At 33.7% G+C, this 26746-nt stretch overlaps 1 protein-coding gene and 1 pseudogene across 43 annotated transcripts in view; both read right to left on the bottom strand.

Moving 5' to 3' along the window:
• The window catches only part of PTPRD (protein tyrosine phosphatase receptor type D), a 2277302-nt gene that overhangs the window by 1840963 nt on the left and 409593 nt on the right, over positions 1 to 26746 (bottom strand). The gene's annotated exons all lie outside the window — the stretch shown is intronic.
• LOC101672812 lies at positions 1877 to 2357 on the bottom strand (annotated as a pseudogene).

Raw genomic sequence — 26746 nt, 5'->3', positions numbered from 1 at the left:
GGGAAGTTTTAGACATCAGCCCCTATTATTTTATTTTCTAATCAAGGACACAATGTAGGATACAGAAATAGAGAGATCCCAGTAAGTATGAGGCAGTTAAGTAGGGACTCTTCACAGGTCATCACTGGATTCTCACAAATACTTTAGGAGTTAAGTGTGTATTTTCCTTATTTTTCTGATGTGAGTGATATAATATTTAATACTTACACTTGGAGATTAAATAGTTTTGCGTTAGTCTTCAAGCCAGTAAAGAGCAATACTGAAATTCAATTTCTGGGCAGTATGTTTCCCGACAGATTTTGGCCAAATGATAAGGACCCAGGTGAAAGAAGCCCAGACAGTGAGAGAAGTAAATGTGTTTTTGAATAAAGATAGGATTTTTAGACTGGGAAAGAGAAGATGCATGATGGAAATGACAACATTTCTCAAAATTTTAGTCCTTTTCTATTGAAATGAATTTAGTGAAATATATGATACTTCTGAGGACAAAGCCACAGCCTCCCCAGGCTGAGTTTACAAAAAGACTTTTGGCTCATTATAAAAAGAATGTTCCCACAATCAAGCCATACCATCCCAGCTTCCTTAGAAAGTAGAAGCTTCTCTACCACTAGACGATTCAAACAGTGGCTGCTGACAATACGTCATTCATGTAATTGAACAGATTCCAGCTTTTGGTAGGAGCTGAATCTGGGTCCCCTTTCCACTGCAGGTGCTACAATTTAAATACAGGACTGGCTTTAGAAATGATGCTAAATAAAATGAAGAGACAATTAAGCATTTTTAAAATGTTGCTTTCATGATGATTTATATTTCTTTTTAAAACATGTATAGTTATTCAAATTTTCCTTCGATTGCCTGATTCAAATTGCCATTCTGAGAGATAAATGCTATAGCACCTGGCTGTCTACTTCCAAGAATTCACATGGATATATGTACATACAAGTGAAGAGATAATATGTGCTAATTCTATGCTAATATATGTCACATTTTAATCTTTTACGGGCAATCTAACCTAAGAGAAATTGTTTTCAACCTCTGAAATCTATCCATTTATCTCTGTGTATATGCATCTATATATATGTGTACATATAATTTCAGGATATTTTGGAAGATGACTTTTAATTTGTTTAGAACACCAGAGTGGAGAGATACTGTTGACTCAAACCCAAGTGAGTTCCTGAGTTCCTGAAAAATCTAGCTCCTATGTACTATCTTCCATTTCCTATATGTGGATTGTGAGATTTTAGAGGGAATAGTCTATGTACTATTGGTTTTTGCCTTACAGCTTGGGGGCCCTCACATAAAAGGTACTCAGCAAATCACTTATCAATAAGTTAAAAGCTGCTTAAAATTAACTAGCTTTCTCAGGGTTCAAAGAAAATAAATGTAACACCAACTAATGCTAGATTTATAGATATTTTATATTATGGTTGTTAGCTCTGGGTATATAGCAGGACACTTGCTGGAGGTTTTGGGACATTATCAATGACATTATGTTTATTTTAATTCCAATATAGTTAATATACAGTGTTAGCTTCAGGTGTACAATATAGTGATTCAACAAATCTCTATGTTACTCAGAGATCATCATGATAAGTATACTCTTTAATCCCTATTACCTATTTCAGACTTGAGAATCGCTTTTACTGACAGGCATGTAGTTATTTACAGACAAGGGACTGGCCACGCTCTACGGATACAGAATTCTATCACTTATTCTAGTACCTTAAGAACCACAGTTCCCTAATGGGAAAAAGATTTCCTCTCACTATCAACAATTATCTTTGGTATATGCACAAAACTAAAATGGGAAAATTTTTTTTTTTTTTTTTATCACGAAAAAACTGTATTTAGATTTAGCCAGCTGGACTAAGTTTTAGATGATCCCAATTTTGTTGGCAACATCCAAAGCATCATAGTCAGGGGCCAGCCGAAGGTATGCCTTCTTCTCTCCATCAGGCCTGATTAAGGTGTTGACCTTGGCTACATCAATGTCATAGAGCTTCTTCACAGCCTGTGTGATCTGGTGCTTGTTGGCCTTGACATTCACAATGAGCACAAGTGTGTTGTTGTCTTCTATTTTCTTCACGGCTGACTCAGTAGTCAGGGGGGACTTGAGGATGGCATAGTGGTCAAGCTTGTTTCTCCTGGGGGCGCTCTTTCGAGGGTATTTGGGTTGCCTTCGGAGACGCAGAGTCTTGGGTCGTGGGAACGTAGGTGATGTGCGGATCTTCTTTGTGACTGTGGACGCCTTTCAGCACCGCTTTTTTGGCTTTCAAAGCCTTTGCTTTGGCTTCGGCTTTGGGAGGGGCAGGGGCTTCCTTCTTAGCTTTCGGCGCCATCTTCCGGGAAAAAATTGTTTTTATATATGTCTGTGATGGTACAGAATCACCCCATAATATAAATGTCTCAGTCTAGTCTGGTAATAACATATAATTAAAATAGATGAGTTCAACCTAAGCTAACAGATCACACTGCTATTTTGCTAACTCACAAATTATCAAGAGTGGAGAAAACAAATTTATAGGCGCTCAGTTGAAAATAATTCTATCATTTCTATCCCTGTCTCACTCATTTGTAGAATGTGATGGCAAAATCTGCAAACTCAAATGCATCCTCTTCCTCCCCGAACTCTCAATAAAATAGTGAAAAAAGTAAAATTGTTCTAGATTAGGGTGAGCATATTTCCAATTTACCAGCTTGTGTTATTGCGGTTGAATCTCTGGCTTTCTAGGTCTTTTCCTGGTAACACCCCATGCCTTCATTTTGCAGGACTTGACCTCTCTGAGATTTGAAATTTCTTCCTACTTTTTTGGAATGCCCCTTCTTTTCCATTATGTACAGCAGCTGCATAGAAATTCCACCCTTTACATGAATGACTCTTTGGCTTTGCTGCTTGTCCCATTGTATATGTTGTATTAGATCAACTCAGTCTTGGTCAACTCAGTTTCAGAGTATCCCTATCATATCACAACACTTTAAAATACTAGAAAAATTCAGATACCTGCAAACTAAGTTATATACTCCTGTTTAAGAAAGGATCTCACTCACTGCTTTGTTTTTAGTGCCTCATTTGGCTTGCGTCTACTTGGCTGGCCTTAACTATTTGTTGAATAAGCAGATAAATTGAGATGATAGGTTTCATATAATAAATATGAAGAACATAACATTTGTTCTGATTCATAAATTTAGACTCAATTTTTTTCTATTCAAGTAATGTCGTGCATGACTATGACAAAGGCAAGATTGACGATAACCTAAAAAAGATGACCGCTCCAGACTCTTACTGCAAACATTTTCTGCAACCTAAGAAGAACAGAGTGTATATGCCACAAAGTTAACACTTAATACATTTAATTTTATCAAAAATCTACTGTCAAATTTCAAGTATGTCTATACAAGCCAAATAAACTACTTTATCTCCCCAAAGCAGAGAATGCATACAGTTATGGGACAAACCCAGGACTTGTCTCCAAAATTATGTTACTTATATTACAATCTCTGAAGCACCATCTCTACTATAGTTCCTTTCCTGGATGATTTTTTTTTTTTTTTTTTTTTTTTAGGATTTATTTATTTATTTCAGAGGGAGACAGAGAATGATCAGAGGAAGGGGCAGAGGGAGAGAGAGAGAACTCTCAGGCAGACTCCCAGCTAAGCGGGTAGCCCCACGTGAGGCCCTGAAATCATGACCTGCACTGAAACCAAATGAGCCACCCACGTGCCCCTGGATAATGTTTTTAATAATGAAAATAATAAATAATAATAATTTTTTAAACAAATATTTTAATAAAAATTATTACTTTGAATTTCACAATTGCATTTTTCTTTCAACAGCTCTGCTAAGTTTTATATTATTTTCAAGAAGCTCTGTATTTGTTTTTATAGCCCATTGCCCATATGCTATATTTATTTATGTTTTAATTAATTTACTTATATTTTCTTTATATCTATAACTACAAATTTTATCAAGTTAATAACATTTTTAATACTAAATTTTGCTTGTCTGTGGTCTAGAGATTATCTTTAATGTTTTTTTCTAACACCACAGAATATATAATGACTTTAAGCTTAAGTAGTATAATGAACATTGACACTTTATAGCAGTCAGGTATTTTATTTCATTTTATTTATTTTAAAAAATATTTTATTTATTTATTAGAGAGAGAGAACGAAGGTATGAGAGGGAGAAGATCAGAGGGAGAAGCAGACTCCCCATGGATCTGGGAGCCTGATGTGGGACTAGATCTGGTGACTCTGGGATCATAATCTGAGGCAAAGGCAGTCACTTAACCAACTGAGCCACCAAGGTTCCCCACAGTCAGGTATTTTAAAACAATGCAAATGCCAAACATTACATTTTGTGGTCACATTTTTGCTTTAGTTTTAGAACTGAAGCAAAACTCATGTTTTAGTGCAAATTATGATTATATGGTCATTGGTATTTAACCTGACTCCACACATATCAAGAATTTTTAAACAATTTTATAATTAACTGAAATGACATGCAATTATACAATTTATAAATTAGGGTTAGTTGTATTATTCGTGTATGTTCCGTCTTTCATGTATCCAATGGATGCCAATAGAATTACACATGCCTTTCCTATCCTAGGCACCGACTGCAAAAACAAAGATGAATTAGATATCAGTATGCTCACAGCAAACTTCCAGTCAAGTAGGGAAATCATATGTACATAAATTAATAATTCCACTAATAGTTTTTGTTGTTGTTGTTTTTTAGAAAGAGAGCATGAAGGGGGGATAAGGAAAAGGGACAGAGAGAGGGGGGAGAGAGAGAATCCTAAGGAGGCTCCATGCTCGGAGCAGAGCTCAATGAGGGCTCCATCTCATGAATCTGAGATCATTACTGAGTCCAAAGTCAACAGACTGAGTACTCCCTGGGTGCCTCCCACGAATAGTTTTATAAGAAAAAAAAAGTGTTAATTACTCAGAAAACACCAGAAGTGCATCAGAGAGTTTATGAAGCTTTAATTGTGTCTTAAAGAGAAAGTAGAAGTTTGCAAGCACAAAGGTGAGCCATGCTCCTGGGAAAAGAAACAGCACATGTGAAGTTAAAGGGAAATGAAAAATCACGGCATGTTTAGGAAATTAGAAGAGGGTTGGCTTTTCTGAGGTTCAAGGTTCATGGAAATCAGCTAGTAGGAAAGAACACAGGATATATTAGTAAATGCCAGACTAAAAGATGTTGGGCTCACACTCCAAGGAATATGTGCCTTTTTTTCTGACGGTACTGGGTAATCACCTGGAATTCTCAAGCAAAACCATCTAGCAATGGACTTAACTTTTAGAAAACCACACGATTGGTAATGCATACAGCATGTTAGAGGGAAGTAGGAACAGAGCTAGGTTTGAGGCTATCATTCATGAGAATGAACAGAAAAATAAGAAAATGATGAAGATGATATATTTTTGAAATTAAAATTTATGGAACTAGGAAAATCATTGGATCTACAAAGTATTGGAACAGTTCTCTTAATTTTCTTGTTTCAGGCGATGAAGAATTAGAAATCAGTTAACTAAGGCAGAGATAAGGAACAGATTTTTGAGGCAAAGATGATCTGAGTTTTAGGCACAAATGTTGAAATATATGTGCAATATCTAGATAGTATTATCTAGTAGGTAGATTTGTGTGTTTAGGTCTTGATCACAGCAGAGTTCTACTTGGATACACAAACTTAGAAGTTATTACTTCTTGTATGGAGACAAAAAAGCAAAACAAAACAAAAAAACCTGTTTTTAAAAAAGAAAAAAATAATTTACCTATGTTATTACAATCAACAGTATATCAATCTCCACACATTTGGAATTGATTCCTTGGAGAAGCTTTGCATTATTAACATTTCCCTACAAGACCTGTATATGCACAACATAAATAGAGAATCAGAAGTTGTCAATCATTACCTTAAATATAGCTCCAGGCTGTAAAGTCCTTGGTTCCCGGGAGTAACCACCACAAAAACCTATTTAACGGGGACTTTTGTTGTTAACATCTTCCCTGGGAAACAACTGTGTTTTCTTGTAATTTATCGCAAGCTATTTTTTGATCCACTGCATCTGGTAGTGTAATAAAAAACTAAAACCACTTGAACAGGAAGAGAAATTGTGAAGACTTAAAATACAACCCAATTTGCTGTTGTTTTATCCACAAGTTATTTCATCTTTTAATTTCTAGGACTACAAATCTCTTTGGCATTGTCTGTTTCCCTACTAATTTAACAAACATGCCCTGAATTTTTGTCAACATAAGCTGTTTGGGAAGGAATAAAAAAGAGAAAATCTTTTTTATTACCAGAAATAAGTAGAGAATCAAGAATACAAAATCAAGCCACTATCTTGAGTAAATGTAAAAATGAAACAGATGCTTATTAATTAAATGTGGGCAGGTGATGACAAGGCACCACGGCACATTGCACCAGCTGCAAAGAATGTAGACAGCTTTTATCCTACCAGACCATATATTTATTATGCAACAGACACCGCGTGCACTGGAAAAGGTGTCAAAACAAACTGATATGAAAAGCTAAGATTTCAGTTGTTCCAACTTAGAACACTACTTGGTTTTACCTGTTTTTCTAAGGCATAATCTGACTTTCATGTTTAAAAGTTTTATGGATGCTCCAGTTCAGGATATTTTTCTTCTACTAGAAGCTGTATAACTAAAATATTTTTTATAGAGTTCTGTTGCATACCATATGCCAAGAAGACAGACAGCACTGCTTTAAGTATGGAGTCTGCTTTTACAGAGTCCGTAATAAGAGCAAGTATTCGAAAGAAAGTAAAGATCCAGACAGAAAAAAAACTATGAAAACACAGATCCACTGATCAGCTGTTTATACCCAATTTATATTAAACTAAATTTTTAAAAATGAAAAATAAAATTTATAAGCCTTCTTTGGAGACAATGTGATGGCCAATCCATTCCATTCTCATCTACTTTTGCTCAAATTAGTGACAATCAAATTTTTTTCATTTAGACAATTTGATAATGAGCCATTAGGGTAGTCACATCAAATCAATCTATTTTCCCCCCTCATGCCCCTGCACTTTTGCATAAAACTGGGTTCAATAACATTGATAGACAATTGATACTTAGTTATTTAGTTATTTTTTAAAGTTGTTATTACTTTTATAACTGACTTTATTTTTGTACTATGTGACATTATTTGGGTTTAATTTTACAGTAGTACAGCAAGCTGCTGATCTCATCCCTTTCATTATTTTGCTTACTTAAAGAAAATGATGAAACAAAAGTCCTTCAAAGAGAATGAACAATAATGGAAAGTGCAGACATGCAAGTAGGAACGAAACGAGGAAAATGTTTTCCACGTTTTTGTATTTCCAAAATGGGATCTATAAGTTTATTCATTCCAAATTAAAAAGTATTAAAGGTCAGAAATTTGTGATCAATCTGGTGCTTTTGTTGTGATTATAGCAAATAAGTACAATTTCCTTGGAAAGCACTATAGCAGTCATTATCAAGAACCAACATAACATCCAAATCCTTGGTCTAGTAAACTTGTAATAAAAGAAAAAGAAATAAAATAAAAGGAAAAAATTACAAAAAATGAAAAAGTTTATCTATGTAAAAATTCTAGTAAAAAATAACAAACAATTTATTCTTCTTCTACCCACTTAAAAAAAAAAAAAAAAACAAACAAACAAAATTAATTTTTAAAATAAGTATCCAGTGGATTACCAATTCAGATCATATTTATGTCAGCCATTAAAATATAATTGTGGAAACTATGGAGTACCCTTTACAACTTACATTATTGGAGATTTGTCAATTGCCATTTGAGAAAGTAATACCCACTGGTGAATCCTACCTATATAGGTTGCTTCCCAAAGTTACACAGAGGAGAGGAAAAAAAAATGTTGAAGAGCTCAGATAAAAGTGAGAAAAGAAAGAGAGATGAAATGAAAATATAATTGAAGCACTTTATTAGATATCCAAATCATATGGGAACAAGTTACTGATTCTCCATAAATTTGTAATTATATTAGTATGTTTTAGATATTATATTAACCACTTACAAGACAATATCAATGTCTTCCAGTTCTTGGGGAAAGGGAAAAAAGCCAAGGAAATTTTCATCTATTTCTACTCTCTATGAGATGTCAGTGGGGTTACTCATATGATGATAAGGTGATAGAGATTCTCAATCCTATTATGTTATATACATTATATGTTTAGATATATATAACTATTACTATAACTCCCATCCTGAACTGAGTACTCAAATTGTGGTTGTGATTTTTTTTTTTTTTTTGAAATTTACAAGTTCAGAGCTAATGCTAAACAAAGTAGATGATTCCACAAAACTAAGCTAGATAGCCATAATAAGCAAAAATGATGAGAAGCATACACATAACAAGATTTACTGGTATAATTTATGTGAAAGACACAGAAAAGAATTGTGTAATTACTATATGAATACAATTATCTCTCCATTTAATACATCTAAGGAAAGAGGAGAACAGTGAAAATGAAAAATGGAAACAGCTGAATGCCCTGGGGTGAGCAATTTCTTTATTTCTTTTATTTTTATTATAATACTGTCTGTGGAGGAAATAGAAGTTCATAGTAACAGAAATAACATCCTTTGATTAAGTGCCTGAAGAGTGCTTCAAAGGCAAAAACCCAAAGTTCCCAAACAAAGAAAAATAATGCATCTTCAAGGACAAATGCAGTTGAGGACAAATCTATAATGATGAAATATTTCATGCACGAGCTAGAGTAAAACTTTATTTCCAAGATGATTTTCTAAATTCAAAATATGCAGCTGGTCATGTACAGCAACCCTGGGACCTGCAGTTGTTGAACAGGGGACCCTGGATGAAACAGTGATGCATCATACAGGCAAGTGTCAATAAATATGCTGAAAGGAAAAACTCCATCAGATCTTCTGCCGCTCCCTCGCTGCCAACTGAGATGATGCAGAACACTTGAGATCAACCCACTGAAGATGCGGCAGCCCACTTGGCAAGTACAATTATGCTTCGAGATGAAATTTAAGGAATAGCTGCTGTGGGGCAAGGCTACACATCATTTAGAGGACAGTGACCAGTGGAATGAGCTTGCTTATTCTCTCTAGTAGCCAGTGTTCAATTTGTTCTTGATACTATTCTCTCATTAATAACTTCAAAAGTTTTGTCAGCTCTGATTCTCACTTAATATGGCCATGAGCCATTGATCAAGGAGACTTCATAGATTACTCTAGGAGTAGCTTGTTTGGGGAGGCAAAGAGGCAACAGTAGGCTAGAGAAAGGAGACCATGAAAGAATGTTCCTTTCCATGAAAGGAACACATGGAAATTGATATTGGGGCATCTGAATTTATCAGCAGGTAACAGCTGACAATAACTGTATGGGCAAAGATCTTATACAAGAGGTAAAGGATGCTGAAGAAAGGTTGTTAGAACATAAGAGGAAAACATTTATGTTCTGTGAAATCAGGTTAGTATGAAGACAGCATTAAAGATAAAATTTTAACTGATTCTATTTTCATTTTGCAGGGAGTGCTTGATAGAGAAAATTTCACTACTCATCATACTAAAAATATATTCCTTTAGTTTAAACGCTTCAGCTATTTAATCAAAAACAATAATGAGATATACTATCATTCGACATTGCATGGAAAATAAGTGCTTGTAATCCCTGAAGCTTTCTCTGGATTTGTACTGTAATCCGTTCCCTATAATCCAGGTCACCATTGATATCCTCTGTTCAAAGCATTTTATAATCTTGTTCTTGTCAAGAGGCAGACAGTGTTTTCACCGCTGAACTTGCCAGAGTCCTGTAAGACTTCACCCACAGGATCAATGAGCCTACTTTTGTATCCTACTCTTCCTTTCCCACATGGCTTGAGTGATTGCATGTCTGAGAATATTAAGGAATGCCAGCAGCTGTGTATGACAGAGCTATTTATCTCAGACAGCTCTCTCAGGAATGCAATGAAGTTATTACTAAAATGTTGCACACAGTGTAAGTTCAACCACCATTTTATAATAGTTATCCTTTATATTGTTGTCTGGCTTTTAAAAATCTATTAAATGCATAACAAAGAAAGACACGTTAAAACTACACAAGTTTTCAAGTGATAATACACCTTTGGTACCTTAGAAAGAAAAATCTTTGTATCATGAAAAATGCTACTGCACATGTTTTTAACAAAACAGATTTATTTTTACTTGGATTTCTGTATTGTATTCACTAGATGGCACTATCAAAGTATTTCTAAATCCATAAGCTTCTCAACAATATGTCCTGGTATTAAAAAATAGCACTTAGGTTTCTGTGTACTTCAAAAAATACATAACACTAAATTTGTCTCTTGAAAGGAGACTTTAAAAATGTCACTGAAGTAACCAAGATGTCCCAAATTAGCTTCTGGGACTGAAAATCCCGAGACTGAGTATAGTATTTTTTAAAGAGTCAGTCTTTCCCCCTTTAGTTGGTATTTAATTTTTTCCCTTGCCTTTTAAAGAGAACCTCATAAGGCATTTCAAATATGCCTTCCATGGATAAAGCTATACGTGTACATCTTTCTTTTTTTTAAGAGTTTATTTATTTATTTGAGAGAGAGAAACAACAAGCAGTGGGGAGAGGCAGAGAGAGAGAGAAAGTGAGAGAGAGAAGCAGACTCCCTACTGAGCAGGATGCCTATTGAGCCAGAAGCTGGACCTGAGGCTCCATCCCTGCTCCTGGAGAACATGACCTGAGCATGAGGCAGACGCTTCTCTGGCTGATCCACCCAGGTGTCCCTACATGTGTACATCTTTTAGTCCAACTGACACCACCATCAGAGAAGGCAGATTCAAAATACCTTGCTGATGCTGGTAGTTTCTTTCCTCACAGGTTAGTTAGTTCTCTGAGAGGTAGGTGGAAATAGGCTTAGGGAGTCAGAAGTGATGCTTTAGACAATCTTTAATACATTTTTGAGGTTTCAGTCAATTATTTTGGGATAAAACAAAGTTTAGTGTGTATTGACTTCAAATTTAGTCTCCACTACTTAGGAAAATTGAGCAGTACTTACAATCTCTCAGCTTCATTTCCTTTTTGTTAAAACATGAATAACAAACAAATTTAGGGACTGGTATGATGATCAGATGAGATTTTTATATAGAAAAAACATACATTATGTAAATGGCCCAAATTGATATTATAAAAATAAACTGAAATTGTATGTATGTATGTATGTATGTATGTGTTGTTCAAAGAGAACCAGCTAAAGGCGGTTTGATAGGTGTTGGAACCAGATGTATCAAGATGAGGATTGAGAAGGTAAATTAGGCAAAACAACATGACAAATAAATAAAGTTATAAACAAAGTACTCTGGGAATGCTGAGAACATAGAGATGTTCATGGCCCAGGAGAATCAGAAGAGGCTTCAGAGAGGAAGCAAGCTTTGAATACAAATAATGTCTGTTCCCTCAAGGCCTGGCTTTTAAGAAGTCTCTGCATGTTCTCTTTCCTTGTCTGCAGGGGGGTTGCAGAGGACCTTGAAGTCTCTCAGGGTGGCAGACAGACTCAAGACAGAGGACTGGGGGTCGTGTACCTGAGGAAAGCCATCTGTTAAAAAGATTGTTAAGAGAACGAGATATGATCTTTCATTATGTTAAACCATGAAAGCATTGGAATTTTTTTTGCTAAATCAGTTTGCATCTCTCTAATACACCCTGTTTAATGCTGATCTTATTTATTTCACTTGAGAATAACATAAGTTTCTTTTTTCCAAATTAAGGCTTTACATTATTTACCCAACTATGTTTTGCTTTGAAATCCTGAGTCTAGGAGCACAAGAAATATTGTAACACTTCATTGTTACCAAAATACCAATAAAATTCTGCTGCCTTAGTGTTTAATCTCTCCTTCCATATACCAAAGGATTTCTTAAATTATCCCTTTTTACTTAATTTTTATCATACTTTGAATACTTACTGAAATTATGCAAGCTTAAAAGCATATCTTTACTCCCTGTTGTGGTGTTTACATTTGCAGCATATTTCTGGGGAAGAAAATTCTGTGTCTATATGCTTGGCTCCCTATTTCCCTACACCAACCCCCAAATTATCCACCACTAGCTGTAAAAGAAGTACATCTTCATCAAATTCATCAATAGGACTTGCATATGTGTAAAAGGAATACATTTTACAGTGTAACCTTATGTTTATTTTGAAGGAGTTTATCAGAGTACTTCATTTTGATTTCTATTTTAACTTACGTAATCTTTAAGTATGTAAACTATACTGTTAAGGCTAGAAAAGTATGGAAATTCCCATTTACAAATATCAATGACATCCTACTACCTCCTTCATTTACTATGAATTCTTATTGGGAAATTTGCTTCCATTTAGGGAAATTGGCTGTAGGCATGGCTTTCATATTGTCACCTGACACATGGCCTGCCTAAATAAAATTCTACAGTCCTGCTGCAACAAAGCAGCTTTCATTAAGAGTCACAAATTGGACAGAGCTGTTGAAATGCAGCGTTTCTATACCAAGAATTCCTTCATCATCCTTTTCTCATTAGTCTCTTTTTGACAACTTATAGCTAAGACATTAAACAGAGTCCTTTCAGTGCTAAGACAAGTCTAGTGTGGATGTTGTTACATTGTACATGCAGGTCCCTGACCATGTTGTTCTCTGAGATTTCCATCTCAGGCATTTAACCCCAGGAATGTCTCTAGGAGTTTAAGATTTGGGCAACTCCAGAGAAATGGTCAAGTGCTGGATGAGATATTTTGGATAGAGAAGTGGACTTCTAATGTTGCACAATGTGGATAGAAGCCAATTCCATATTCTAATTTTAAAATATGTCCTACCCTTTCTCCAAATGCTTTCTTGCTGCCAAACACAACAATTTTTTTCTTCTTCAAAATTCCAGTGTAGATCTGCACATGTGGAAATTAAAACTTTTATATTTTAATTTCACTTTTTTTCAGGAACCTTATTCAGATATTTGTCAATGTCACGAAAGTAAACAAAAATACAATTTGTATTCATTAAAATAGAGAAAAATCCTATGAAGAAATTGAACAAGTGAGATTTCTAGAAATCTGTGCAACATGCACATCAAAAACGTCTTAAGTATATGTATGAATATACTTATACATATGGTTTTGCATAGATATTCATCAAGAAGCATGTAAGAATGTCCAAAGTAGCCTTGTTTGTAGTAAATACGAGAAACAACCCAATTGTCCATTGACACTAGAATGTCTAATTAACTTGAGGTACATATGATTAATACTGTACATGCTTTTGGGGCACCTGGGTGTCTCAGTGGGTTGGGGTCTCTGCCTTTAGCTCAGGTCCATGGTCTTGGGGCCCTGGGATCAAGCCCCACATCAGGCTCTCTGCTCTGCAGGGATCCTGCTTCCCCTCACTCTCTGTCTGCCTCTCTGCCTACTTGTGATCTCTGTCATATAAATAAATAAAATCTTTTTAAAAAATTGTTAAAAAAATTAAAAAAAATACTGTACATGCTTGAATTTGAAAAACATCATTTGAAGTAAAAAAAAAATGAAGAAAAACATATGGTCCTATTTATATTAGATTCTATTTAGAATCTATTTATATTAGATTCAAAACTTGATAGACATCAGGGATGGGGCTAAACCTCCTACAATGCACAGGACAGCCCCCATCACAAAGAATTTTCCAAAGCAAATGTCAATAGTACTGACAATGAGAAACAGCTCTAAAGAAACATGAAAACACAATTAATACAAATTCTAATTTTTGTCATAAATATTTTTTTATAAAAAGGAATCAGAATTACTAACTTTTTTTAAATTTTCATTTTCACTGATACTGTATTTAAAAATATGGAATATTTCTCAGCCATCAGAAAGGATGAATATCCACCAACTGTGCAACATGAATGGAACTGAAGGGGATTATGCTAAGTGAAGTTAGTCAAGCAGAGAAAGACAATTATCATCTGGTTTCACTCATATGTGGAATGCAAGGAATAGCATGGAGGACCACAAGGGAAGGGAGCGAAAACTGAATTGGAAGAAATCAGAGACAGACAAACTGTGAGAGACTCTGGACTCTGGGAGACAAACTGAGGGTTAGTAGGGGATGAGATAACCAGGTGATGGATATACACAACTAATGAATCGTTGAACACTAAAATAAATAAGTAAGTAAGTAAATAAATAAATAAATAAATTTGGTATCTTTTTCATCATGAATTTTTTCCTTCAATTTAGATTATTATAAAATATTGCATTAAAATATTATTTATCTTGATTTCTGGGTTTGTTTTTTTGTTTTTTGAGAGGAGAGAGTGTATGAGAGAAAACACATGTGGGGGGAGGGGCAGAAAGAGAGGGAGAGAGAGAGAGAGAATCTTAAGCAGGCTCCATGCTCGGTGGGACCTGATATGGAGCTCCAATATGGGGGCTTGCCCTCACAAACCTGAGATAATGACCTGAGCCAAAATCAAGAGTCTGAGGCTTAAACAACTGAGACACCCAGGTGTTCCCTGGATTACTGAGTTTTTGGGGTCTCTTTAACTTTGGGCTTGAAGCAAAAGTCTCATTTGCTTCATGTTAGTCCCAGCCCTGTGGAATGGTGCAGGTAGAAGGAAGGGCTTATAGAGCTTCAAAAACATTAATATTCTAATTTCTTTAATTTTAATTTTCAAAGTTTTTATTTTAATTCCTGTTAGCTAACATAGAGTATTATATTAGTTTCAGGTGTACAATACCATAATTTAACAATTCCATACATCACCAGATCTTCACAAGTGCACTCCTTAATTCTCAACACTTATTTCATCCATGCCCTAATCCACAAATTCTAATTTCTTAAGCAGAGCCACAGTTAAAGGAGGGAGTTTGTTTCATTATTTTTCTTTGAAATATACACATAGCTCATATACAGTCTTTGCTATGCATAATTAAAATGAAAGCAAACTTTAAAAAAATAAATTATGGTTAACTCATATATTATTTATATGAATTCTTAGAAACCTGCTACTTATTATGGATATGTTGGCTAGTCTAAACTATTATTTAACCTATCAAGTATACATTTGTTTGGGTCAATATTATGAGAACACTAACATAAAGATATAAAATGATTCTTCACCTTTAAATCCACAACACTTATAAATGTTTATAAATTTTATTCAAATACTTCTATATACAATTGAGCTCCCTTGAATTTTCCTGATGAAGTTAGAAATATAAGGAATAAATTTACTTCAGCTGTGGTGCACCAATTCCTGACAATGCTTGAAAGCAGGGACTTGGCATGCAAATGTAATATTTCTATCTCTTCTTCTATTTCATCACCAAAATTTTCCCGCTACTTTGTTCATTAGAAAGATGGAAGTCTTTCATTCATTCAGTTTCTGACTTCCAAAGGATGCTCACTCCAGTAATAGCTGTACATTCTTCTCCCAGCTAGGTAAAAAATGAAAATCAAGGATTTACTTATTATAAGACCATTTCTTCTTTATTGTTAATGGCCATTCAGTTGTAATCCAAAGTTAGAAAAATAACTATTAAAACATATTATAGTCTTTTTTTCCTTCTCATTTACTTGACTATCTTGTTCCTTATTTCTGATAAGTGCTCAAGTGACACTGAAAGAGTTTTCATTACTGAAACTGTCTTTCCATCACATTTTTCTTTGTTTTACCCTTAATGTCATTACAAATTGTATTTTCTTTAAAAAAAAAAAAAACTTTAAATGAGTTGGATTTTAGTATTTACTAATACTAAATAACACAAATAACACTTATTTGCATGTCTGTGTTGGCACTGTATTTTACAATGCACTCTTCCAAGCCAACATATCCAACATATAGACGTGCCTAAAGAACCCACCATTATCCTCCTAAATTCAAAGCATGTTAGTGAGTGTTGTGTGAGCCTCCCAGAGCAGAGGACCTGGAACACAAGTGCACTTAGAAAGCGAGTATATTTTTGTTAAGTTTTTTTTTCCAGCATAGTAGATGTGGCAAACTGATCACAATACTCTTTTCATTTAGCCATGAAAATACATTAAAATATTTCTCAAAAAAGCACAGCAGGAGGTCACACTAATTCATCCGATTTGGTGCCTAATTGCCTTCTCTGACCAATAAGAAAAATGTTAACTTCATTGGACCAAGTTTTCAAATCACCCTGTTGGGTCATCTCAAATTTTCTTATTAGTTAGAAAATAAAAAGCCAACCAAATGTTCATATTAATTTATTAAGTGCCCAGACCAGTGTACCTAACAACACAGATTACCACTTAGTAGGAGGAGGATACAAAAGAAATATTGATGCTAGAAAAATCCATGATTAAGAATAAAGCAGCTTAAAGAACTTTCAGGATGCTCAATTGGTTCTTGGAACTTTTATTTTATTTTATTTTACTTTATCTTTTTAGCAGAAATAGTTTCTTAGCAGTAGTCAAGTGATTCGAAAAACCAACTCTTTCCCGTGGACACTCATATTCATAAGGTTTATTACATAGCAAAGTCAAGATATACAAACTCTGAGAGTTTTTTATTTGATTACTTGTATTTTGTTTAACATAACATAATTTAGTGACTGAGGTATTGCAGTTATGAAGCAATTTCTACTCTGGCCAGGAATAAATAAATAAATAAATAAATAAATAACACATATATTACACATACATATATACACATATTATTCACATATACATATATACATACATTATTAAACACACATTATATCTATATCTATATAATTATTTTCCCATTGGATAAGAAGAAAAACAGAAAGCTAATGTTTCTGAAAGTAGCCTTTGCATACTCCTGAACACTCTTTCTACATATAGGGCTTTTGTGAAAGTAAACTTTAAAAAATATTAACAATATAATAGACATTTAAAACAAGCAAGGAAACAAACAAACAAACAAACAAAAACAAAGAATAAGCTACTATATCTATTGTTCTCTCAATTTTCACTACTCAAGAAGTTTGGAAGAAATAGTTTGGTTACCTTTATTTTTAAAATTTTGAATGTGCAATAAAAGATTTTTAAATTTAGGATGTGTCTTGGGAAAGCAGTTTAATTTTTCTCTTCTCAATTTATAGCTTTTTTTAAAATTAGTGAATTTGACAAACCTTATTCAATATAAATGCTAGGTTCTAAAGATTTTAGGAAGCAAGGTCAATTATTTGCCTTTCACTTTTAGAGACAGAGTGTCTACAACCTTGAAGTGAATCACTAGAAACACACAAGCATATTTAGCTTGAATCCGTTCACAAAATAATTAGAGAACTTAATCTATATGCATATAGTAATGTCGGTAATGATGTTTACCAAAAGCACTGGTTATTTACGGGTAGTCCTTCTGGGTGATTTATAACATATTTCTTGTCTTTTCTGCATTGCTCAAGTTGTTTATAATAGTCATATACTCATTATGAAAATAATGTTATTACTACAAAGCCAAGTAAAATAAAATGTGTTAACAGATCAGTCTTGAAGCTAAACAACATCGTAATAATTTGACATAGTTAACTATATACAGGGAAAACACTAAAAATGAAAGAAAAAATCACTGCTGCATTTTATTTTTCCACTAACCTTGAGCTGAATAACAAACTAGGGCACCACTGAAAGATTAAAGCCCAAATTAAAAGTTGTACTACAAGCTGAACCACTTAATCAAAAGTGTTTCTAACTAATAATATATTAGAAGTGGTGAAGAGAGGTCCATAGACATCTTCATTTATCTCTCTGATGAGAAAAAAAAATGAAGTGAGGTGTAAGAAAACTTGATATATGCCATACAAGTGAATTCCCCAATAAATAAAATTCTCAATATAGTATAAAGATTTATAGTTAAGGTAATGTAAGAAGAAAAGCTATTTCTAATACACTATTCCTAATGTTGCAGCATATTTTCTAAGCATTAGTATTATGAATTCTTTATATAAGTATTTTTCTATGCCTGATCTTGCAACTATGTTTTTTAGACATAAGTCTGTCTGAAGACTCTCCCCAAATGTAGATCTAATATGCACTTATGATGAAATCACTGGCATTGATTTGTTTACTACCTTCTAACTTCTGTGCCAGCAAAGAAATATAATTCAAATTCTAAAAGGAATGAGAGGACTGTCTAGAGTTAACATCTTCAGGGTAAATAGCTGGGAAATAGGTGTCAACCAATTGTATAGCAAGCTTTTGGTAATGGTTTGCCTGAATCAATTCCAAATTTCTTGTTAATCAGATGAGGTTGCTTTCTTAGTTATTTTTGAAATATTAATCTTCTTTTCTTCAGATCTAAAAGTCAAAAGTAATTCTAAATTTCTATATTGCAGCAGTTTAACCTCCTTATTACATTGGAGAACAACTTTGGGCTAAATTGAAATTTTAAAAAATTACATTTCTTTTCCCTTATTTTACCCTTTTAGGACTAATACTTATTAACCACAGAGGAAAGACAAAACAGTGAACAAAGTATAATGTGCTATTTCATTAAAAAGAAATTGAGTATTTGAATGTAGCAGAAGGGCAGTATCTTAAAATACAATTTGAATAGACGTATGTCCTAGAAGATAAGGAGGCACTACTACTTAGTAATTTACACAGAAACACCACGTTTTTATTCATTTAACAGGTGATTGGCTCTGCACAGAAAAGGATTCAAATATACATTACTATAAATATCATAGTGGTGAATAGGATTATTAGTATCAAAGAAGTCTTCCTTTCTAAATCACTAGTAGCTTTATAAGAGATATAAACTCTAGAAACACTATTCTTTTCTATTCCCCGCCTTTTACCATGCCACCTGCCCTCAAAACAGAATTTCTCTTTCATTGTGACTCACTATGGCTAGAAGAAACCACTTAATATTCTGTCATTCTTTTCTTATGTATATCTCTTACATCTGGTTTTAAGCATCTGGACAGGAGGCACTGTGTTTATTACTTTAAATCCTGAATTTTCATATATGGAAGATCACATGATAAGCACTGAGTCACTGCTTCTGGAATAACGAAATATATGAATAAATGAATGAACGAACAGAATAACCATTTAAAAATTCAAGTATGTACAGTTCTTTTCTAGGACTCAGAAGGCTAGAAACACCCCCAAAGACTTCTTTGGGATGCGGCTCCATCACTCAAAAGTCACCCTTCATTAGTTGCAAGGCAATCATTGATAGTGGCTTAGTATTTCAGTATTGGATCAGCCCCTGACAGAACAATACAGAGCTTAAGACTATATCTGAATAGTCTAGAGGTCCGTTTTTCCATTCTCTCAACTATGCCCGTATTCCAGATCAGATAAGATGTGTGCTGCTTGTAAACCTCAACATTTAAAATAAGGTTCCAACAGCAAATGCCAAAATTGTGACACTTTTATTACCCTGGAATTTGTAAGACAAATCGATCTATTCTCTAAAATGACAATGTTGGGGGAAAAGGCCTTCTAAAGGGTACCCAAAAAGATCTTTCTTAAAAGGATAAAAAAGAAGTCTAAAAAAAAAAAAAGAAAAGAATATATAAAGGCAATACTTTTCAATTTCAAAGGAAGATAAAAAATACACAAAACATAAATTAATATCTAAGCATTTACTAAAGTTAAGTTGGGATTTCATTTTAGAAGGAATGCCAACATAATCTCTGAATTATTCATATTCTGTTTTTTTCTGGGTGTACCACTTAGCATTAAATGCCTTTATTCTAAATAGGAAGATTTTATTTAACTCACTCAACTTGGAGCATTCATGAGCTAATTAATAATGATTGATTTTCCATGTCTTTCCAGGTTTTTTCATTTCAGCAACATTTAGGTTATCTTAATTTAGACACTATAAACTCATCGTAACTTCACTGCACACTATATTGGCCATAATTAATTTATAATATCAGATCTGGGACTTCTGGTAGCAGTTTTCTTTTTCTCAGGCTTTGATGGATCCATATGGTGCAACTATGCACTAAAATGGGAAGGCTTTAGGTAACTAGACATTACACCTCCTCTTACATTCCTGGTCTTCATCAGAAACTCACAGACATGAAAATCTGGCCTTTTTCAATAAAATAAATAAAATTATTAGATGACTACTATAGAAAACATACTGAACATAGAAAACAAGGCAAAATGTTTTAAGAATATGAATTCAATACACTATGTTAACAGAACAAAAACCCCAGGTTATTTACAAAGTGTCATAGGTGATCCCCATAATTATAATAAATATCATATGTGAAACAAGAAGTTTCTTGATGGTTTTTAATGAATTATCAGTAAAAATATGTGAAGACAAACTACAGGGTATTTTGTCTTTATCTGATCTATATTTTTTCTTTAATCTCTAAGTAGAAAAGTGGTTTTTAATGTACCAGAATGCTTATTTTTAATATCCTTCACAGCAAAGTGTTTTAGTTGAACAAAGAATGAACAACGAATATCTTTGTTGGAGTTTGAACAGATAATCTATTACTTTCATATATTCTCTATACCTAGAACTACAAATTGTAGGTTGCCAGTGTCTAGCCTCTAAAACATCACACGGATGAATTTCCATGCCATGGAAATACATACGCTGCCTACATTCTCTACTTATCTTTTGCCATAATCTCTATTTTCTTACTTCCTCTATTCTTGATTTTCCCTCTTATACTCTGAAGTTACTTGCATTTGTCAATCTTGCTCTACATCCTGAAGATTTTGTTATTCCTATTCCTTGAAAGAAAGCATGTAATTCTTTTTTTTTCTTTTTTTTTGAAAGCACATAATTCTAAAGCTGAGAGAAACTTTACAGATCTTACAGTCTACATAAAGTCATTTAACAAGCAAATTGAATACTATCAATAATAGTTATAAAAACACATAGAATTATATAATACAGTTATCACCATTTACTGTAAAATCCCATTCTATTTGTATTCTATAATTAAAAAAAAAACTGGAGAAAGTGGAAATAAACCAAAGTTGAAACAAAAAACTGAACATTTGATTGGAGTGTGATTTTAAATAGCCTACATGTATCCATATTAACTTGTACTCATTTTAAATAATATTCCCACTCAAAGAAAAAAAGACTAATTTAGTATTAACAATCATTAATTTAAATACCAACTTTAGGATTTCTTCCATTTATAAATGTACTGAATAATAAATTGCAATGCACCATGACATACTATCATATTCTAAGTAAAAATGATAATAAATCACTGGCACTTTCTGTTACATGCTAGGCATGGTTATTAATTTTACATATATTAATAATCAAAGCCCTCACAGCAACTCTAGGAATAAGTTACTGAAATTATGGCAATTATACAGTTAAGAAACTGAGAGCTAAATAATCACTCACCTAAGTTAATGTATGTAGTTCCTCTAGAGTCTAGCTATTATTCACCTGCTACACTGCCAAAAGTTAAACACTGATAACATTTTGAGTAAATGGTAAGTTTCATTAACAGAAGTGTTAATGGACAACTGTAATTTGAATTACAATAATTATTTTTAAATGTATATAAAGCAAATATATCAAAAACTGTTTAAAACACAAAATATTCTAGAATTTCATGTAAATAATAATGGTGCATTGTAAAATATGTCTGTGTGTACATATATGTGTATTATATATCCATATATGCTATTATTTTATATTAATATATAATGTACATATTATATACATACAGTTATGTTATTTACCCTACTAAATATACACACATATATAATTATATTTATACACATACATTTTGTAGAGGCACATATTAATTTATTATCTGATATTCTGAGTTTTTGCTGAACGTAGAAGTTTTATTAGATTTTACTTTTTTGGGGCACCTGGGTGGCTCAGTGGGTTAAGCCTCTGCCTTCAGCTCAGGTCATAATCTCAGGTTCCTGGGATAGAGCCCCACATCGGGCTCTCTGCTCTAAAGGGAGCCTGCTTCCCCCTCTCTTTCTGCCTGCCTCTCTGTCTACTTGTGATCTCTCTCACTCTCTCTTTCTCTTTCTCTCTCTCTCTGTTAAATAAATAAATTAATTAAAATATTTAAGGTTTTGCTTTTTAAAAATCATCTCTATCTCCAAAGCGGGGATTGAACTCACCACCACAAGACCAAGAATCTCACACTCTCTTGACTGACAAAGCCAGGTACCCCTGAATGTAGAAGGCTTAAAAGCGCATTTTGATATGCATAATTTTGAAGGATGATACCCAGACATTGGTGAGCACTTAGGAGAGAGTTCAGAAATTTCAAGAACACAAGGAAGCTATGAACAAAATAAATTAAATAAATACGTTATTTCTTTCCTGAAACATTAAAAAAAAAATACATGGAAAGGCACTGTCAAACAAGAACAATGCCAAAAGTAAGAAGAGCTCCAGCAGCTGCTGAGATACTGTTTTCTTTTCCTCAGTATCCATTCAGTAAGATGCATAGAGTGCAAGCTCACCAGGGAAAGAAGCTGGCACAGTATTTCCCTCTCAGCACCATCCAGTGTGGAACACAAACATGTGAGACTCTGAATATTCTTTTCCTTTGTTATTTTCTGCCCTTCTTGGTGTGCAGAAATAAACCATAGAATTCGGGGCCTGATAGGGAGGTCAGACCATGCACCCACATACACACACATTCACCCAGCCATGTATGGATGTATGTATATAGTGAATCCCTTGAGAGATTCAGAGATTGTCTTACATTCTCAGTCTTACATTCTCAGTCTTACATTCTTATTGGCTCCTAGCAGTTTGATTGTCCTATGTTTATATTCGATACTGACTAGATCTTTTTGAAATAAGATTAATTAATGGGGAAACCCCCAAAGATGATCACCTGACCCAAAAGTTATAATAATCAACTCAACTCATATTCTGCTTGTTTTTTATGTGGGCTAATTTTTTAAAAAAATTCATGACTTAATATCACAATGTATCACAATGTATAGGATTTACTGAAACCTCATTAAAAGTCCAATATGGTTTTTTTTTTTAAAGCTCCTGGTTTTCATTTTCAGTGTCAATAAAAGTGAATATGTTGAACACAGTTTTTAAGGTTCCCTGCAGTTCTGAACTAGTAATATAAAACTTATTATTCATCAACTATTCCCCAGACTCCCTAAGCCCATAGGTATATATTTATTTTTATGAATACAGTAAGAGTACTACTGCAAACAATTTGTTTATATTTAAGGAATTGTTCCCTTCTGGCATGTATAAATAGATGTATTTTTAAGAAGCATTGAATACAACTATAATCCTTTAAAGTGATTTTTTTCCTAATCTTTATAAAACACTGTATAGCAGCTAAGTTATTAGAAGGGTGTTCATGGTTACCATACAGTTATTTTTCTCTGTTTTACTTCCCACCTGGAATATAAGTATAATACAAGTAATTCTGAAAGCAAATATTGAGCAGTACGACCATAAATGCTCTGTATTATTATGATCTATAAATATCTTTCCATAATTATTAAACATGGAAAATCTTATAATAAACAGAGAGGCCAACAATGTTCTCCAATAGATCACACTTACTACTCAGAGAAGAAACATAAAATTGTGACAATAAATATACCTGCTAAACTTCCAGGTTACAAAAATGTAAATTACCCATTATCACAATGCATAAAACTGCAGCTTGCAAAATTGTCTACTTTCCACTAATTACTGGAATTGAATGTTTTGAGAGTTAAATAAAAGAGAAAATATTTGTAAAAAACTATTTTTAACTAAGACTTTTTCCTCTCATCTGCGACAACTTCTCTGTTATGAAAAGTTGCTTCAGGGGCACCTGGGAGGCTCAGTGGGTTAAGCCTCTGCCTTCGACTTGGGTCATGATCTCAGGGTCCTGGGATCGAGCCCCATATCAGGCTGTCTGCTCAGCGGGAAGCCTGTTTCCCACTGTCTCTGTACCCTTCTCTGCCTACTTGTGATCTCTCTCTCTCTGTCAAATAAATAAATAAAATCTTTAAAAAAAAAGTTGCTACATTTCTTTTGTTGTATTCTTTATTATGAAAATATAGTAATCTTAAATGCATGTAAAACAAAACATGAATAGAAATTGCACACTGTAAAACAAAAGAAATCAACCGGTACTTTTGGTCAACTTTACCTAAGTTTCTAAGTATTCTTAATAATATTCTTTTTCTTTGTTAATGGTCTTTATTTTCAGCTTCAATAAAGCTGTATAACCTATGTTAATGTAGTGAAATGATATCAGTGGACATTTGCAAATATCTTACAATTTAGAATATATTTTCCAATTCATTATGACATTCCATCCTTACCAAAACTGTATTAACATCCTTAATTTATTTGGTAGCAAGTAGCCTGAAGCACAGAAACCATAAATGATTTGCCTAAAGGGCTCATCCAGACAAAGGCAGATATATATATATTCAAAAAAAAAAAAAAGTAAAATGCCTTTTCTAATTCTTAGTAGGTACCTTTCTACAATATGCAAAATAGTTGGTTATTTGGAGCTCTGAAATTACAATAAAATCGTTCAGAAAACAAAACAAAACAAACAAAAGACACTGAGTTCTGTTAGATTCTTAATCACCAAAGCTTTGGAAATCTCAAGGAAAAGGAGAACATATCTTGTTTGTGTATATTTGTATTTGGAGCAGTGGTCAGATAGTAGGGAATGGGGCTGTACAAAGGAAGTGGATTTCAGGATTGTCTCTCAGGCCAGAGGGAAAGAAAGAAAGAAAACCTAAGAAAGGATAGTGAAAAAAACAATTGTAGGAGGAAAGTTTCATTTTCTTTCATCCTTTTCATTCCTTTTTTCTTTTTTTTTTTTTTCATTTTCTCTGCTCCATTCAATGATTTCTTTTCTTGTTTTCATTTCTTTCTGGTCCTCATGCATATTTCTAATGTGGCATCTCTTTCCTTAGTCTATTTCTTCTTCTTTTTTTTAAATTTATTTTTCCTTATTTATTATTCCCCTTGTTCTTTATAAGCACATTAAGCTAATACTAGACAGAAAATTATAACCACCTGGTATTCTTAAATTTTAAGTCTTGGTTATTACAGTAGTTACTCACTTCATTCTATTAAAACCTAGATAATATAAGTAAAAGTAAATTATAATTTCTTTGTAAAAATAATCAGTTCCTAGATAGAAAAATGTTCTTACAAATCCTGGAAGGAATTATAAACAAAAAATAAACAACTGAATCTAACCACACTAGTCACAGTAAATATATACTAATTTAGATCTTCCAATGGCTTTGCGTAGGCCAGAAGCTTCCTTTTTTTTTTTTTTTTTTTTAAGATTTTATTTATTTATTTGAGAGCGAGACAGATCACGAGTAGACAGAGATGCAGGCAGAGAGAGAGGAGGAAGCAGTCTCCCCGCCGAGCAGAAAGCCCAATGCGGGCCTCGATCCCAGGAACCCGAGATCATGACCTGAGCCAAAGGCAGTGGCTTAACCCACTGAGCCACCCAGGTGCCCCTAGACCAGAAACTTCTTATTGCAGAACTTATAGTGTATGGTTAATATTATTAGGTTGATTTGAATGTTAGATATGAAGGTAAATCATATCTTCTGAAGCAAAAAACAATAAAAGGCAAAATCCTTATTTAATGCTAAGATTATAAAGTTGCTTTCAGTTGTCTGTTAGGAATAATAACACAAATCAAGTTATTAAAAAGAATAATCTCAGAACTCATTCCATTTGTTGGATGCTTACATGATACCAAGCACTCTTCATTATCCTGGTCACGAGAATCCTGTGAGGTGGATATTACAGGTAAATGGATTTTTCAAGTAGAGAGTTTTCACAACATGGATAGTTACATGGATTATGAGAGTTAGAGGACAGATCCATATCTATGTCTGATTAACTCAGAATTTACCAGTATTTACTTGTAAACAGAAAACTGCCAAATTTTAAAATTCTATGAAGCAGCATTAGTTTATTTTATCATATGCTTTTCTTTACTTAAACTCTCCTCAGGTAATCAAAATTTTGCCATGCTCCACCATTGGCTGTGTTTTAAACTCTAAAGCCATTTAACTATTTCTTACATGTAATTTTGATGATTTCTATGTATTTATTTATTTATAAAGATTTATTTATTTATTTGAGAGGAGAGTGAGGGAGAGGAAGAGAGAATCTCAAGCAGACTCCACACTGAGTGTAGAGCCAATGTGGGCCTGTCTCACCATTCTGAGATAAGACCTGAGACTAACCAAGGTTCAGAAGTTTAATGCACTGGACCAACCACAGGCCCCCTGATCTTTTATTTTTAGAAGAAATATTGTAACTCTCTTTCTCTCTCTCTCCTTTTTTTTTTTTTAATTTTTATTTATTTGTCAGAGTGAAAGAGAAAAGGAGAGCACAAACAGGGGGAGCAACAGAGGGAGAAACACTTCCTATGGAGCAAGGAGCCCAATGTCGAAATCAGTTCCAGGAACCTGAGATCATGACCTCAGCTGAAGGCAGATGCTCAACTGTCTGAGTGGCCCAGGCAGCCTGATGTAACTCTAATTTGTAACATAGTCTATGACACTAAGTGACAAAAATTTTAACTTCAAATTTGCATTTTTATTTTCAAAATCGCTGAATTGAGTCTGTATAATTGGATTTTTAAAAAGATTTTATTGATTTATTTGACAGAGAGAGATCAAAGTAGGCAGAGAGGCAGGCAGAGGGGGAGGGGGAAGCAGGCTCCCTGTTGAGCAGAGATCCCAATGTGGGTCTCAATTCCAGGACCCTGAGATCATGACCTGAGCCGAAGGCAGAGGCTTAACCCACTG

This window comes from Mustela putorius, unplaced genomic scaffold (assembly GCF_011764305.1).
Source record: "Mustela putorius furo isolate JIRA1106 unplaced genomic scaffold, ASM1176430v1.1 tig00003944_pilon_pilon_pilon, whole genome shotgun sequence".
Taxonomy (NCBI): Eukaryota; Metazoa; Chordata; class Mammalia; order Carnivora; family Mustelidae; genus Mustela; species Mustela putorius.
Note: the sequence above shows the minus strand (reverse complement) of the source record. Positions and strands in the feature narration are given on the sequence as shown.